At 38.1% G+C, this 17775-nt stretch overlaps 1 pseudogene; it reads right to left on the bottom strand.

The window, feature by feature from the left end:
• Window positions 1-8844: 8844 nt before the first annotated feature.
• On the bottom strand, window positions 8845-10479 carry LOC149245273 (ornithine decarboxylase pseudogene; annotated as a pseudogene).
• Window positions 10480-17775: the final 7296 nt, after the last annotated feature.

Below are 17775 nucleotides of genomic sequence, written 5' to 3'. Positions count from 1 at the left end.
AGGAGATGAAAACCCTAAAATTACTTATCAAAATAGAGTGATAAAGGACAAAAGATTCTACATCCACTGACATTTAAACTTACAATGCCCTCCACTAACATACATTACAAATGGCCTATCAGAATAGAGTGATAAAGGACATGAAAACATTACAAATTGCCTATCAGAATAAAGTGATAAAGGACAAACGGTTCTACATCCACTCACATTTAAACTTGCACTGCCTTCCACTAACAAACATTACAAATGACCTATCAGAATAGAGCGATAAAGGACATGAAAACATTACAAATTGCGTATCAAAATAGAGTGATAAAGGACATGAAATCTGTGAATATCTTTTTCTATAGGTTTATTAAATGTTATATTGGATAAACTAAAATTATATTTATCAAAATTTATACAATCAAAATGGTTTATTAAATGTTATATTGGATAAATTAAAATTATATCCATTAAAATTTATACGATCAAAATGGAGTGATATAAATTTTATAAACAAATTTAATTTTTGTTTATATAAATTTATTAAATATTTATTTAAATAAAATAAATGAAAGAAGGAGTAAGAATATAAAATATGTAAATAAATTTAAAATAATTTAAGGAAAATATAAAATTAATATAAACAAAATAATTATTAATAATAATTTAATAAAAATATAATGGTAAATTTATTTAAATTTTGAATTAGTTATCTATTTAAGAAAATCAAAACTTTTTTTTCAAATTAAATGCATTTATATTAATTTTATTTTTCTTATTATCTAGACCAATATATGTGAACCTTCTTTTAACTACAGAAAGAATTACACACTGTTGTGATTTTACAAAGAAAATTATTTAAATATTTTAACCATAATTTCTTTTTAAATTTAAAATATTTTATTTAAATATAAAAAATTAATATTCAAATATTTTAACAATAATAAATATTATAATATTTTATATATTAATATTGAAATATTTTATATACAAATTTTAAATATATATATATATATATATATATTATAAATATGTTTGATAAATTCATAAATTTATTAATATAATTAATAAAAATATAAAAAATATTATTTATTAATATAATTTTTTTTAATTTTAAATTTTGTAAAATTTAATTAAATAAAAATATGATTGTTAATATTTATAAAAATAAACATCAATCAATAGGGTTAAGAGGAAAATTGTAAAATTTCTGAGTAGTGTAAAATTTTTGGTTTTTGAAGTCCTTCTGCAATCATTTCTCCGCTACCTCTTGAATACATTATAGTTTTGATGAGATTCACACACCAACTGCAATCACTCTCTAATTAATTGATTTTTTGTAGCTTTGCAAGTAAACTATGCTTCTGAAGAATTTTCTTGCATGGAATGCAGAGGAGAGATTGAAGCATATCAAGGTTTTTCTTTAGGGTTTTGTCGCTGGTCACCATGGCGGGGCGCGGAGGAGGGAGATCAGCTCCCTCTTACAGTCAAGTGGTTGTGGATAGAAGAAATGGAGTTGGATCACATCACTTCAAGAAACCAAGGGAGGTAGTAACAGAGGCTAAGAATACAGAAAAATTGGAAACTATCAACCTTAAGGATGTGAAGAGAATCACAACGAAGCTAGTAAGGAGAAGATGACAGAGTTTAACAGTCTAGAAGGTGCTCCTATGAGTACATCAGTGGCCTGTAAACCCAAGTCGACCACTATTCCTCGAGTCATTTTAAGTGACCCCGCGCTGCAGGTACACAGATACCACATGTCAGAATATGCTGTTATGTGTAAGTTTATGTGGATTTGGCTGATGGGGAAGGCTTTGCAAGCATGGATAAGAAACCACTGAAAACCAAAGGGGGAATTGATGTTCACCTTAGGTCCAAGGGCTTCTTCACGGTGGTGTTCACAAGCTTAGATGATAAAGATAGAGTGTTCGAGGGAGGACCCTATTTTTACGCTTCTACAGGCCTTTATATGAGACCATGGGTAATGAAATTTGTCCCAGAATGACAAAATTTCACCTTGGTGTCGGTATGGTAAGACTTTATTCCCTTCGTTTAGATTATTGGTTGTCAGAGTCTATAAAGGCTATCGACAACAAGCTAGGGCATTTTATAAAGATCTCAGATGTTACTCTAAGAGGAAAATATGCTTCCTTCGCCCGAATATGTGTGGAAATGGACTTATCTGGGGCAGTTCCAGATGCAATCATTTTAGAAGTGTATGATGAGGAATGGGTGCATGCAGTGGACTATGAACACATCCCATTTAGGTGCCATAAGTGCCATGAACACAGGCACCTATACAAGGACTGCCTATTGAACAAGTTGGAGAGAAATACGAAAGCCACTACAAGCAAGGATCCCGAAGGTTTTACTATGGTTGGGGGTAAACAGAAAGGAAGAAAGCGGCACAAAAAAAGAAAATTAGTGAAGATAGACAACCGAGTCACAATAGTTTCAAGATCTGAGAAGAAGAAGTCGAAAACAATGGGACAAACTAGGAATCAGAGAATATTCCCACTAAGAAGGAAAGGGATACTAATATGGAGGATATACTAGAAAACAACAAACAAAGGGATGATATGCCGAGCATTATGGAGCTTAGTAGGGACCATGGGATGACCCCAAGGGAGGCTAGAACAGAAGACCATGAACTGTCGGAGATCCTAGAGATGGAGAATTTAGATCTAGAAAAGTTTCTGGAGCAGGGAATCACCAAAGGGGTAGACTCTCTACCAAAAGAGGAGTTTGATAGGGTTCAACAGCTCTTCCTCTAGAGGTAAAAAATGAAGTGTTTTGGAGTCAAAATAAACCAGGATAGCCAGGAGAATATGGGAGTGAAAATGATGGAGGATACACTGATGCATTCTTCCAAGAAACCGGGTAGGAAAAGAGGAAGAAAAAAACAGAATGAGCTGCTGACCAAATGTGGGAAACTTATAATTAACTCAAGTAAGATGAGGCATCTTACCAGTTACTCCTTTACAAACCTTTCTTAATGAGGCTAACAACTTGGAACATTAGGCATCTAGGAAGTAAAAGGAAACAAAGAACTCTTAGCAGTAGAATGAAAGAAGAAAAATCAGATATGGTTTTTATTCAGGAAACAAAATGTTCGATGGACAAGATGAGAGAGATACACAGCAAATGGTTAATCAGGTATGAGTATCTAGAGGTTAAAGAGGATAACTCGGTGGTTGGGATTCTTACTCTATGGGATCCTCAAAAACATGGAATCCTAGATGCTGAAGCTTCTAGGAACTTTCTATCGTTGTGGATTCAACCTTTCGGAGAAAAGGAGGTCTACATGATCACTAATGTCTACGGTCCTCAAAAACTAGAAGACAAACTTAAGCTTCTCACCTCCCTTGAGAAGTTGAGAGAGAGATATCCTCATATTCCCTGGATTCTGGTTAGGGATTTCAATATGATCAGATCTCTTACAGAGACAAAAGGCGGTACCAGAAAATAAGGTAGAGACTCCATTTCCTTCCAGAACTTCATGAATAACATGGGGCTAGTAGACACCGAAACAGTAAATGATACTTTTACTTGGAATAATAAGAGGGGAGGGGCTTCTCAAGTCGCTTCTAAACTATATAGATTCATAATCTCAGAGGACCTCCTTCTCACAGGCCTTGATATGTCATCTTTAATCCTTCCCTTCGGAGGCTCGGACCACTAGCCTATCTAGCTTGAAGATACTATCATGGGTACACTGAGGAACCGACCTTTTAGGTTTGAAAATGTCTGGTTCTCTCACGCTAAATTCACTAGCAATATTGACAAATGGTGGGCGAAATATATGCCCGTTCAAGGCACTAGAATGTTCATGTTGCAACAGAGACTTAAACACATCAAATCTAGGCTTAAAGATTGGAACAAAAAAGAGTTTGCAATATTTTTAAAGCCAAAAGAGAAGTTGAGTAGAAACTCTAGGAGATTAATTAGATCATCATCTCAAAAGGTTTTACCAAGGAACAAAAAATTCAGGCTAACTCTCTTCAGAACGAATGGGATGATTGGTGCATACAAGAGGAGATTTTTTGGAGATAGAAATCGAGGGTGCAGTGGATTAGAGAAGGAGAAAGAAACACAAAGTTTTTTCATAGATCAACCTTGGATCATAGATCTCATAACAGAATTTAAAAACTTAAAGACTCTCAAGGGAAAGAGCTCGTCTCTCACAATGAAATGGAATCTGTCCTAGTTGAACACTTCCTTAGCATAGCAAAGGAGCCTCTAGTCAATTGATCTCGGTTCATTAACAAATTCACTAAGTTCATTCCTAAGCTTGTAACCAAGGAAGACAACCACAATATTAACAGGCCACTGTCTGAAGAGGAGGTTAGTGAAGTTATCAATGAGATGCAAAATGGCAAAGCTCCTGGTCCTGATGGCTTCAATGTGGACTTATTCAAAGCTAGCTGGAAAACAGTCAAACAAGATATCCTTGATGTTGTGGAAGACTCTAGAAGATCCAAAATTATTTTGAAAGCTCTTAATGCCTCTTTCATAGCTTTCATTCCAAACCAGGAAAAAGCTATGACACCAGACAGATTGAGACCCATAGCCTTAAGTAATGTGGTGTACAAAATTATTTCCAAAGTGATCGCTATCAGACTCAAGCCTCTTCTTCCTACTCTCATCTCAGAGGATCAAACTGGATTTGTTGAAGGAAGACAGATTCTCAACAGCATCATACAAGCTTACGAGGTGGTACACTCTCTTAAGAGCAATAAGCAAGTTGGTATGATCATGCAACTTGAATTAGCAAAATCTTATGATAATCTAAGTTGGTCTTACATTAGGGCAGTGCTAAGAGCTATTGGCTTCGACCACCACTAGATAAGATGGGTTATGGCCCTTGTATCCATGGATAGCTTCTCCATTATGCTTAACGGATCTCCCTCTAGAACCTTTATGCCTTCTAGGGGTCTTAGGCAAGGGGATCTGCTCTTCCCCTTCCTCTTTGTTCTCATGATGGAAGGGCCAGGCAGAGCGATCAAAATGGAAAATTCTAAAGGAAGAATCCAGGGTCTGAAACTTACCCCGGATGGTGTTGCTTCTACTCATCAACAATTTGTTGATGACACAATGCTATAGGGCATTCCTACGGTCAAGGAAGCCAGAGCTTTCAAATAAATCTTGAACGACTTTGCATTGGTTGTTGGTATAGAGGTAAGCCTTGAAAAATCAAAGGTGTTCTTTTTAACACTGACATTGCTATTCAGAGGAACCTCACCAGAATTCTTGGGTTTCAAAGGGATCAGTTACATTCCAAGTACCTTGGAATGCCTCTTACTGACAAATCTCTGAGCAAGGGAGTGTGGGAGCCGGTAACTAATAAACTTCAAGACAAAGTCAGGAAATGGACCTGTAGGTCTTTGAATTTGGTAGGGCATCTTGTGCTTACAAAGGCTATCTTGCAGGCTATACCCATTTTCATGCTTTGAGCTCTTCTTGCTCCTAAAGGAGTTATGAAACAAATTAGGAGTATTCAACGATATTTTCTTTGGGGCAAAGGGGAAGAGAAAAAGAAGAGGGATTTGGTAGCTTGGGACAAGCTCTACAAACCTAAGGCCCATGGTGGTTTGTGGCTTCATGACCCTAAAATCCTCAGCAGAGTTTCGGGAGCTAAACTTTGGTGGAGGTGGCTCAAGGAATCAGCCACCCCTTGGGCCAAGCTTTGGAAGCAGAAATTTGAAAATAATTGGCAGGAGAGGGATCATATCCAAATTTCAAGGTTCATCAAGGGCTCCCACATTTGGAACCTTGCTTGTGAGAATAGAACCATTGTTCAGCAATATAGTTTCTGGGAGATTCGAGCCAGGAACCTTGCACGGTTTTGGGAGGATAACTAGCAGTAGGAACCAAATTTGTTTAGGGAAGAATTAAATGCTCTCAAAAATGACACTGACAACAAAGGTTTACTGATGGTAAGTGACTTCTGGGATCAGGTAAGGGACAATGGTAAAGGGAGAATGTGGAAGGATCTTGGTTATAGTGAAGAGAGTCCTTTGAAGGGCCAGGCAGATTCTCTTGTTCTTGACTTGGAGTAGAGGAAGACTTTAGTGTCATCCTTTTGTGACCAACTGAGATGGGGTTGAAACACTGAAGGCACCTTTAACCTCAAAGAAGCTAAACACATGGCCCTAGGTTTTGATTATCCAAACCCTGATCAGATTTGGAATGACCTCTGGTAGAACTCGCAATGGATGAAAATCAAGTTGTTTATGTGGTTCGTTCACCAAAAGAAAATTTTCATATGGGTGAATCTTTGAAAAGGAGCTTTGTTGGCCCATCCAAATGCCATCTATGTGGCTTACAGGAGGGGACAATGGAAAATTTACTAAATCTCTGCCCCTTCACCTCTAGCTTGTATGATTGGGTGGCCTCAGTCTTTAGGCAAACTGACAGGGACAGACTCAACATCACCAACACTTTGAAGAATTGGAGGAAAGACTTCTCAAGTAATGAAATCATTAACAAAGATTGGAATATGGTTCCATGCTTTATTATATGTGATGTCTGGAAAGAACGGAATGGCAGGATTTTCAAGAACAAAACATGTTCGACCCAAAACATCATTGTCCAAATTTCACAACAGCTCAAGGATACAATAGGAGCCCTTATGTGGAAAATTAGTGAGGACCCTCCTTTGCCCCACGATGCTCACATACTTCTGCAGTTGGGTCTCCTTTCTCTGGTTCCTCAAGGCACCGTCAAGGGTGTGAGCAAAACAACTACTGGTAAAGATATCTAGCAGCCTCCTCATGGTTTTTTGAAAATCAATATAGACAGGGCCTCTAAGGAAAACCCAGGGATGGCTAGATTTGGTGGTGTCATAAGAGATGAGTAGGAGCACATAAAAGATATCTTTCACAGTCATTTGGGGACTGCCACTAATAACATGGCAGAGCTCATAGCCTTAGAACAGTGCCTTGAAATACTGATGGAGTCAAATTTACACAACGCCATCATTGAAGCTGACTCTAAATTGGTCATTGATGCGGCCAAGAAAATGTGTAATGGAACGACACCTAGAAAAGTGTCGAAACATTGGAGGCTCTGGCAGGTCTTTCAGTGTATTCATTCCCGCTTGTGAACCTTGAGAATTGTCAGCTTCGTTCATGTGCAAAGAAAAGCCAAGATATTAGCTAATTTTCTGGTGAATGAAGGAGTCCTATGTAAGGAAAGCTATATTCGGTGGGACTGGGATTCTATACCCTCTCGTAAACTGTGTGATGATTGTCAACGATAGGCAGCCAAAGACATGGCGTACTTCTAGACCATGAATAATGAGCAGGATGAAGACTAGCGGAATTCCTTGAGCCTGGTTGAAGTGCCACAGTAAATCCTAACCGTCAAACCCATAGTCAATGCTTACATGATAGCTAACTACAGGGGATGAGTATTTTGGTAAACAACATGCTAGTTGAAGGGCTGCAAGCCATAGGTTTTGATGGCCTTCACTATCGAATAGATATCGGGCTTTAAATGGTCGGAGGTTAAGTCTAAGAGCGGACCTGAAGTTTTATAGACCAATGGTTTATAATCTATATCGATTTCGTGAAGTGGGTAAGTGTCGTGCAAGTTTCTGATGCGATATCATTGAGGATCATCAGATCAAATGGGTTTTGATCGAATGGATATCGAGTTTTAAAATGGTCAGAGGTTAATTCTAAGAGCGGACTCGAAGTTTTATAGACCAACCATTTGTAATCTATCTCGGCTTTGTGAAGCGTACAAGTGTTGCTCAAGTTTCCGATGTGATATCATTGAGGACCGTCAGATCAATTGGGTTTTGATCAAATGGATATCGGGTTTTAAAATGGTCAGAGGTTAAGTCTAAGAGCAGACCCAAAGTTTTATAGACCAATGGTTTATAATCTATATCGACTCCGTGAAGTGGGTAAGTGTCGCGCAAGTTTCCGATGCGATATCTTTGAGGAACATCGGATCAATTGGGTTCTTATCAAATGGATATTGGGTTTTAAAATGGTTGGAGGTTTTAGTGTCTAAATTTTTGGGTTTCGTTGACCATGTTGTTTGTTAATCATCAGCGGTCTGTGTTTCGTTGGTCTTTACACTTGTAAAGACGTGTACCATATGTAATCTTTTTTTCGGCCAACTGAAGGCTCCATTGTTACTTGACCAAACAAAAAAATATTTATAAAAATAAAATATTAACATTAATAAAAGCATAAATATGATTCAAAAACTCAAGTAAATCCTAGAGTTTTTTTTGATAAAAATTGAATGATGAAAATATAAAATATTAAATACATTTGGTGAAGTCCTAATTTATTTGACAAATTGTTTACAAAAAGAGATGATGTAGGCTAATGGATATATAAAATGTGGATATAATGTTGTAAATGATATCATATACGTGTTGGGTATAATTAGATGATAATAAGGTGTACTATCAAACTATTTTTTGTATTAAAATTGTGTGGGTATAGATTCAATTATTATTATTATTATCTAATTTTAAGGTCGCCATGAAGGGAGACACCAAATTGGTGTATGAGACCTTTTTTGTTTTTGGAACAAAGGACTCACCTCCTTAGAGTGATTTCACTGCTAAGTCTATAAAAACATACATACTCTACCTTTTAGGAGGAAATACATACTCTTAACTATTAGGCCCACTCCAGTTGTATATATAAGAATGAGTATAGTATAAAATAAAATTTTATGCCTATAGATTCAATAAGAATGAATATGAGCTATTAAAAATGAGATTTTCAAATAATTTTGATAAGTTAAATATATATAAATGATAAATTTTTAATCTCACACATTCCGGAAAACATATTTCTAGAAATTTTGAACATTCCATTGAAATCACATACTACAACCAATATTCTTAGAAATCGTAAACATTCCATCAAAATAACTTACAACCAATATAAAGTACACAAACTTCTCCATGCAATGAGCGCACTCCCCTCATTTCACTCAAGCTATTAATTCAAAACATGTAGACAATAGCCATTTAAGTACATACAATTCAAAACACCTAACTAGTATCAACGCAGCGCAGAAGGATGTAGATTGGACATATAGATTAGGACTAAGATGACATGTAGGCAACACAGTAGGTCTGAATAGCAGAAGTAGTGAAGCCATTAAAATTAGAACTGGTGGCACTAGTGTAAGCGCCCATGTTGGGAAAAACAAGTCAGTCACCCACACCCACATCTGGCAACATGCAATTGGTGAGGACAATATCTACATCTGCACAGGTCTGTCCATACACAGTTGATCGATACTTGGGCAGTCATGTACAGTGAATATTACGAGGGTGGGATTTGCAGGCCAGAGGTAACGCCCTAGTGACTTCAGATTTTCCATGGGGAAGGCAACTCATGGAGCCGTAGACCCCATCGTTAATCCAATACTCCTTCACTTCCCCTCTCACCCGTTTCCCTATCACTTTCGTGGCCAGGAAAAATGCGGATTCCACAAAATATCGATCCGGTTCACCGATTACTGAGACCGCCTTTTCATCTGGGAAATACGTCTTCAACGCAATTCGAATGGTATCCTCGATCTCTGTAAATGCCGATCCCGCCGTGAAACCACATCCAATGTTAAGAATACCAAGTTTCGGCAACCCGAGCCGGGAAGCCGAGTCGAACACTCCCCGAGCGACCCGAACCGCAGCGGCATAGAGTCGGGAAGAGCGCTGCACACCACTGTCGACGTGAAACGAAACGCCGGCCATGGCCAGGCCCGACCGCTGCGCTGCCCGCAGCAACGGCTCGACTTCCTCGGGCAGGGCTCCGTACTTGCCGCGGCCCACCAGGCACCGCGCGCCATCCGCGTTGTTGTTGGGCACGTTTACCCTAAGCAGCAACGAGCACTGCGGGTGGAACTTCTTGATTTTCACGACTTCTTCGACGGAATCGAACGTCGTTAAATTCACTCCGACGTTAGCAGTGTATTTAAGTTGCAGCTCTGCCTTCCAGGGATTCGCATACACGATTCTATCGGGCGAGATGCCGAGCTTCAGGATAGCTTTGATCTCTGCCCAGCTGACACAGGCGAAACCGGCGCCGAGCGCCGCCAGCACCGCCAGTAATGCAGGGTCCCGATTACAGTTGACGACGTAGAAGGGTTGCACGCGGGGAAGGGCATCCTTCCATTTCTGCCACAAATTCACGACTACAGTGAGGTCCAGCACGTAAAATGGGTCGTTGACACGGTCGTTGTCAATAATGGACCGTGCCATCTCGATCACCGCTTCCTGTGACGATGACCGGAGTGTGGTCACTTTACGGTTCTTGACGCCAGGGCTCGCCAGCACCCTCTCCAGTGCCGACGATGGGCTCTTCCTCTCATTTGCTGTGGACTCGGTAGCTTTATTTAAGCTCGACCACGTTGCTCTAAGAAGCTCAGCAGCCATGCCGACAGACACACGCAGACAGGAAAATAAAATGCAATACAAAATGACTAGCGTATACAGTGGACAGACCAGACCGATTGAACACTTAAACCGCACATCAGACCTTGCATTCATCTCTATTTGTAATGGAGAATCGAAATGTTCATTACAGTGGTATTATCACAATATTCGTATGCTCACGCTTCAATATTCGATGGGCCATTCCAATATTCAAGAGCACAGTAACCAAAGGCCGATATTTTTGACACGAGAGTGTACCATAGAGGATACTTTATACATTGAGTATAAATGTGAGTGTGACAAGATTTATGCTTTATATTCTGTGTTTAAAATGTGAGATTGACCGCAGTTAAAGTTTATAACAAAATAGTAATGGATTAATACTATATTTCAAAGAGAATGTTCTTTTCGTTCATAAGCTTCATTCTCAATTGGAGGAAGCCCTTACAAAAATTGATATCAAAACCATTAAAGTATGCTTCTCGGGTAACACAATCAAATCTTTCTTTCTTATAATTGATGCACTTTAAAAAGTCGGTCTCTTGAAGCTCGTGAAATTGCAAAAGAAGAACCTAATAAATTATAGCTCAAAAACATTAAACCATTCTGAAATAGAGATCCTAAGATCCAACATGGAGATATCCATCCATATCCCCTAGTCAAGTTTATAGTGACTTTTCAGTGTTTTATCTATAAGAAACCACTAGAGTTTTTGTGAAGGAATGTCTTTCCGAAGTTCAATAGAATTATGATACCATTCAAGCTACACCTTTGTTAAATCTAAAAGAACTTTAAGCTGAGGCTTGACAACATGGCACAAATTATTTCCATTCAAGATGCATAAGGATAGAAGTATGAGCTGTTATGGGTAAAGGATTGAATATTTTTTTTTTTCTTGGGGCTACTATTAGAGATCTAACCCAAAATGGTTACTTAGATTCACTCATAGGTGGGATCGTCACCCCTTTGTTAGGAGGACTAGTTTGGCTCGATCGCTATCCAAATTTTCCAATGTACATCTTCATTGAAGATTTAAAAGGTATTCTGTAATTAGAATTAGAAATAAAAAATAGATGGTTTGATTTGAGGTGAAGAAAGACAAATATTTTTATACATACAAGGGGTTGTTTTAGACACAAATAAAATATACACTACGGTCCTTCATACCCCCAGTAGAGATTCACAATCAAATGTGGTCATCATTATAGATCCTTCAAACCAAAATATTGAGCACCATACCATAAGGTCAGAGGACCTTACTGTTGAAATTTGGTACTGGAGGACAGGTGGTTCCCTTAGGCTTTGCTCTTTGGCCTAAGGAAAAGTGTCCAAAAGAATTTAATTTTTCTCTTAAAGTGACTTTATAATTTTATAAAGTTAAATCTAATTTAAAAGTGACTTTAAGTGATAAAGTTACTAACTCTAATTTTAAAGTGACTTTTATAAAGTCAATGAAAAATTAGAAAGGAAAAGTGACTTTGGAAATAAATGACTAAGTGGGTCTTTATTAAAGTGGGGTGAATTAAAAAATAAAAAGTGAGATTTAAATGAGCATTTAATCTCAGCCATTGATCTAAATCTATTTCAGCCATTGGATTTAGAGATCACCCAAAAGTCACTTGGGTCACCCAAAAGTCATTTGGAGTTATATTAAGGGAGGAAAAGGAGGAAAAGATTACATTCGATTCAATTCTTTCATCAGCAGATTGGGAGAAGGAAAGTAAGAGAGCAAGAGAGATTTCTGAGCATGGAGGAGAAGGAGACAACAGCTTGGCACACATTCCAAGGCAGCAGTTGAGCAGATTTGTACAGCTGATTCAACACACAGTGAAAGACAGATTTTGGCATGATTTTCGAGGAGAGGTTTGCACAAAAATCGAGGAGCAGTTTGTTGGTTTTTCTGCATGCAAAACGAGGGCCATACAAAAACATTTAATGCTAAAAGTGGGCACGAAAATTGAGGAGACCATACAACATTTATTGCTGTCCTGTTTGCTGTAATTTCCAGTTTGCTGTGAAGCATGGGAAAAGAGATAAGTTGTAAATTTGCTTGTTGATTTTTTCTTGAAAATTTCTCACTGTAAAAGGAAATTTTCAGAAATAAAGAAGAGCTCTCAAACTGGTTTTCCCCAAGAGTTGTAGGGGGTTTTTCCAGGGTCACATTGACCAAAAATCTCAGTTTTTAAATGTGTTTTAATGGCTGTTTATTACTGCTGATTTTTATTTCTGCAATTTCCAGCATTCTGTAAAATTTCCAGAATTTGTGTTTTCAGCAAATTTATTTTTTTCAGCTTGTTAAATGTATGGTTATGGGAAAAGGAATTTAACTATATGGGAGAAATAAGGAGAAACTGAAAACCGGGGTGGGAAAACAAAAATTTCTACATGGTATCAGAGCTTCAGTGTTGAAGGGCAGTTTGGGACAGCAAAAGGAAAAATTACAATTGTTGATTTTTCACTCAGAAAATTCAAGCAAGTTGATTTTTTCAACACCAATGATCACCACCAATGATCACCAACTGGAAGAAGCTTCATGCTTCGGATTCCGAGTTGGTGGATCCCACATTATACAGGTAGCTGATTGGTTCCTTGATGTATTTGGTCAACACTAGACCAGATATCTGTTTTGCAGTCAACACGATGAGTCAGTTTATTTGTGAGCCTAGGAAGGTTCACTCGGTGGCTGCAAAACACATTTTGCGATACCTGCAGGGACAGTGGATTATGGTCTGGATTACAGTTATGAAACCAGCTCAAGAAAAGATAGAAAAGAAAGATCAACGCCTTAGAATTCAGCCTCTTCGAGGGGGCAACCTCCTTTACATTACATAAATGAACAATTCTTGGATGATACAAATGAAAAACCTCCTTTCTATATATAGGAGTCTAAGGGTCACAATATAATCAAGCCGACCTAACAATAATAATATAAAGCCACAAAATAACAATAGAGGGATTCTATGGGGCACAATAGTAACAATATGGGCACTACATGGGCACAACAATATAAATAAGGGGTATAACTACAATAGTAATGGGGTAATCACTAGTATTATAGGGACCCAACATGCCCCTCTCCTTCAAAAAAGTGTTGTCCTCAACGCTTGAGTAGTTCTGGATACTTCTGCATAAAATTCTCATCCTCCCATGTGGAATCTTCAGCGGATAAGTTCTTCCACTTGATAAGATACTCTGAAATTGATCGATTTCGTAGCTGTCGAGTTCTTGTTTCTGTGACTGCTTCCGGTTCCAATATAATTTTTCCTTCCTCGTCAAGTTCTGGCAATATTGTTTGAACTGGGAGCTTGTCGCCTATAACCTTCTTTAAACATGAAACATGGAAAACTGGGTGCAATCGAGAAGCTGCAGGAAGCTCCAATTTGTATGCCATAGTACCAATCTTTTGCAACACCTTGTACGGACCATAATACTTTGGTGATAATTTATTATCCTTCTTAGCTTGCTTGAGGGACATTTGCTTATATGGTTGTAGCCGTAGGAATACCCAATCACCTACATCAAAACTTCTTTCACTGCGATGTTGATCTGCCTGTTGTTTCATTCTATTCTGTGCCAACACGAGGTTATCCTTTAAGAGTTGGAGGACTTGTTGTTGATGTTCGATGTGATGTTCCACTGCCTGAACCTTAGAATTTTCTCTTAAATATGATGTGATGGATGGTGGTTGATACCCATAAAGTGCCATAAATGGGGTCATTTTTGTTGCTGTATGGAAGGAAGTGTTATACCACCATTCAGCCAGAGGCAACCATTTGACCCATTGTGTCTGTTTATCAGATACAAAGCAACGAAGATATCCTTCCAAACATTTGTTTACTATCTCAGTTTGCCCATCAGATTGAGGATGATAAGATGAGCTATGAGCTAACTGAGTACCAAGACAAGAAAATAATTCTGTCCAAAAATTTCCAGTGAAAATGGGATCTCTGTCACTTACAATAATCTTTGGGTTTCCATGTAGCTTTTGAATTGTTTCCATAAATGCAGTAGAAACTGTACTGGCTTTAAATGGATGTGATAATGCACAAAAGTGTGCATACTTGGTAAGTCTGTCAACTACCACCATGATGACACTCTTTCCCTCAGACTTGGGTAAACCTGTGATAAAATCCATTGAAACCTCCTCCCAACGTTGGCTTGGAATGGATAAAGGTTGTAATAGACCCGGTGTCTTAATTGTTTCAACTTTATTTTGTTGGCAAACCAAACATTCCGCCACAAACTTTTGAATATCTGATTTAAGGCCATCCCAAAAAAATTCCTTCTTAACCCTGTGGTAAGTTTTTAAAAATCCTGAGTGCCCTCCTAAGGGAGAAGTGTGCAATTCCATAAGAATCTTTTGTTTTAGCTGGGAATTCTTACAGAGGTATAAGCGATCTTTGTACCATAACGAATCATTTTTCCAGCTAAATGTATCAGACGTACTGGAATCTTGTTGTAGCTTTCGAATAAGTGCCCACACTTCTTCGTCATTCTTCCATTCCTCCCTTGCTTCATTTATCCAATCTGGTTGGATAATAGAAATGGCGCACAACAATGCTTCCACATCCTCATCCTTTCTTGAGAGTGCATCTGCCACCACATTTTGCTTCCCTTTTTGTAGATGATTTCAAAGTCATAACCCAACATCTTTGTGACCCACTTTTGTTGCTCTTCAGAGGATAATCTTTGTTCTAAAAAGTATTTAAGGCTATCATGATCTGTTTTTACCTTGAAGTGTCTTCCCATTAGGTAGGGTCGCCATTTCTTAAGTGCATGGAGTATTGCCAACATTTCCTTCTCATAAATAGCTTTGCTTAAAAACTTTCCCTTGATTGGACGACTTTCAAAAGCAATGGGTCTTTCATCTTGCATTAGAACAGCACCAATTCCATTTCCTGAAGCATCACATTCCACAATAAAGGTTTTTGTGAAGTCCGGTGTAGCTAAGACCGGTGCTTGGCACATTGCCTCTTTAAGATGTTCAAAGGCCTTTGTTGCTTCCGGAGTCCATGAAAATGCATCTTTCTTCAATAATGTTGTTAGAGGTGCTGCTATTCTCCCATAATTCTTAACAAACTTGCGATAATACCCTGTCAACCCAAGAAATCCTCGCAGATGCTTTATGGATGTGGGGATTTTCCATTCCTTAATGGCTTTAATTTTGCTAGGGTCTACCTTAACTCCTTCATGAGATACAATATGACCCAAATATTCCACCTCCTGGACTCCAAAGAAACATTTGGATCTTTTTGCATATAATTGTTTCTCCTCCAATAGTTGTAGCACCCTGTCAACATGTTCAACATGATCCTTCCAAGACTTGCTGTAGATAGTATATCATCAAAAAATACTAACACAAATTTTCTAAGGAATGGTTTGAAAATTGAATTCATCAAACCTTGAAATGTTGAAGGTGCATTGGTAAGGCCAAAAGGCATGACCAAAAATTCATAATGACCCTCATGAGTTCTAAATGCTGTTTTCGGAATGTCTTCAATCTTCATTCTGATTTGATGATATCCTGAACGAAGATCCAACTTGGTGAAGTAAATTGATCCATGCAATTCATCCAGTAATTCATCAATGACAGGAATGGGGAACTTATCTTTAATAGTGAGCTTGTTGAGCTCCCTATAATCCGGACACATGCGCCATGATCCATCCTTCTTGTGCACCAATACTACTGGAGCAGAGAAAGAACTTTGACTCGGTTGAATTATACCAGCCTCTAGCATTTCTGCAACCATACGTTCAATTTCACTTTTTTGGACATAGGGATATCTGTACGGCCTGATGTTTGGAGGAACACTTCCTGGAATCAGATGAATAGCATGATCATGATCACGCATAGGTGGGAGACCTTTGGGAGTCTCAAATACCTTGGAATGATTGTCCAGACTTTTTGGAGATCTGGAGAAATAGATGATTCCAATGTGGAAACATCTAGCGAACATAATTGTGCAATTACACCCTTTGCTCCTTTTTTAGAAGCTTTGTCATACCATTAGAGCTGATTATCTTTCCTGGTTTCCCTGCAATACCCCTTAATTCAACTTCCTTTCCTTCCACAGAAAATTTCATGAAAAGTTCTTGAAAATTAAAAGCTATTGTACCCAAGGATTGTAGCCATTGGACTCCTAGTACAACATCAGCACCTCCCATTGGAATGGAAAGCATTGGGCTAGTCAATACATATTCTCCCATGGATAGCTTGATATTATGGCACTTTCCAGAGCAATTTATTGTTCCTCCATTTGCAATCATCACTTGACACTCTGGTGCTGGATATAGGAAGCAATTCAATTCTTTTGCTACCCTACAATGAATAAAATTGTGGGTGCTTCCTGAATCAATCAACACTATTACCTTTTTCTTCTTGATTTGTCCTTCTATCTTGATGGTTTGAGGAGTGGTAATTCCCGCCAATGCATTACAAGATATGGTCGGATTTATTTGTTCTTCATCTAGGCTTTGTTCCTGGAATATATCCTCTTCTTTTGACCTTTCTTGCTCCTTTTCTTCTTCCTCTTCACAATCTATGTAGAATAATTTCTTCTCAGCACACTTATGACCTTTTGTGTATTTGCTATCACAATTGTAACAAAGCCCTTTTGCTCTTTTTTCTTCCAATTGTTGTGGTGTCAACCTTGTAGGTTGTGGAAGACTATGGGCAACAACACTTCCGTCTTTATAGTTGTGAATGGTATGCTTCCTAGTTGCCATAATTTTGCTTTCCATTTTTCTTGCTAACCTGAATGCCTTCTCTAATGAATCAGGTTCCCAAAGGCGCACATCATGTTGGATATTATCCTTTAAAGACCCTATGAACACATCAATCCTATGCTCCTCTGGAATATCTTTTACCCTTATGTTCAATTTTTGGAACTCCTCAATGTGCTCCATTATTGAACCCTTTTGTTTGAGACTTATCAATTGGCTAAAAAAAGTGTTGCTTTTTGTATCCTCATAATGTGCTATCAATTCTTCCGTAAAAATTGCCCAAGTGATAAATTGTTTACGAGAACAAAGCCATTGATACCATACAAACTGATTTGGTTCCAAATATAAAGTTGCCATACGTACCTTTTGTGTGTTTTGCACATTATTGAGATCGAAGAATTGCTCCATCTGTAATATCCATGTGGCGGGATCCTTGCCATCAAACTTCCTCATATCGATTTTTGGAACATGGTGAGTCTTCGATCCAACATTAGCGTCTATGGTATCATGATTAACATTTCTTTTGTTCTCATCATGAGTTTCCTTTACTACCTTTTCACCATTAGTGACACTTTCTTGTAGCAACTTCTTCAATTCTTCCATATCTATCTTCAAATCTATCTTCAAATCTGCCATGTCTCTCTTCAAAT

Source organism: Pinus tabuliformis, chromosome 7 (assembly GCF_031772625.1).
Source record: "Pinus tabuliformis cultivar Carrire ecotype Pingquan chromosome 7, CPIR1, whole genome shotgun sequence".
Classification (NCBI taxonomy): Eukaryota; Viridiplantae; Streptophyta; class Pinopsida; order Pinales; family Pinaceae; genus Pinus; species Pinus tabuliformis.
Note: the sequence above shows the minus strand (reverse complement) of the source record. Positions and strands in the feature narration are given on the sequence as shown.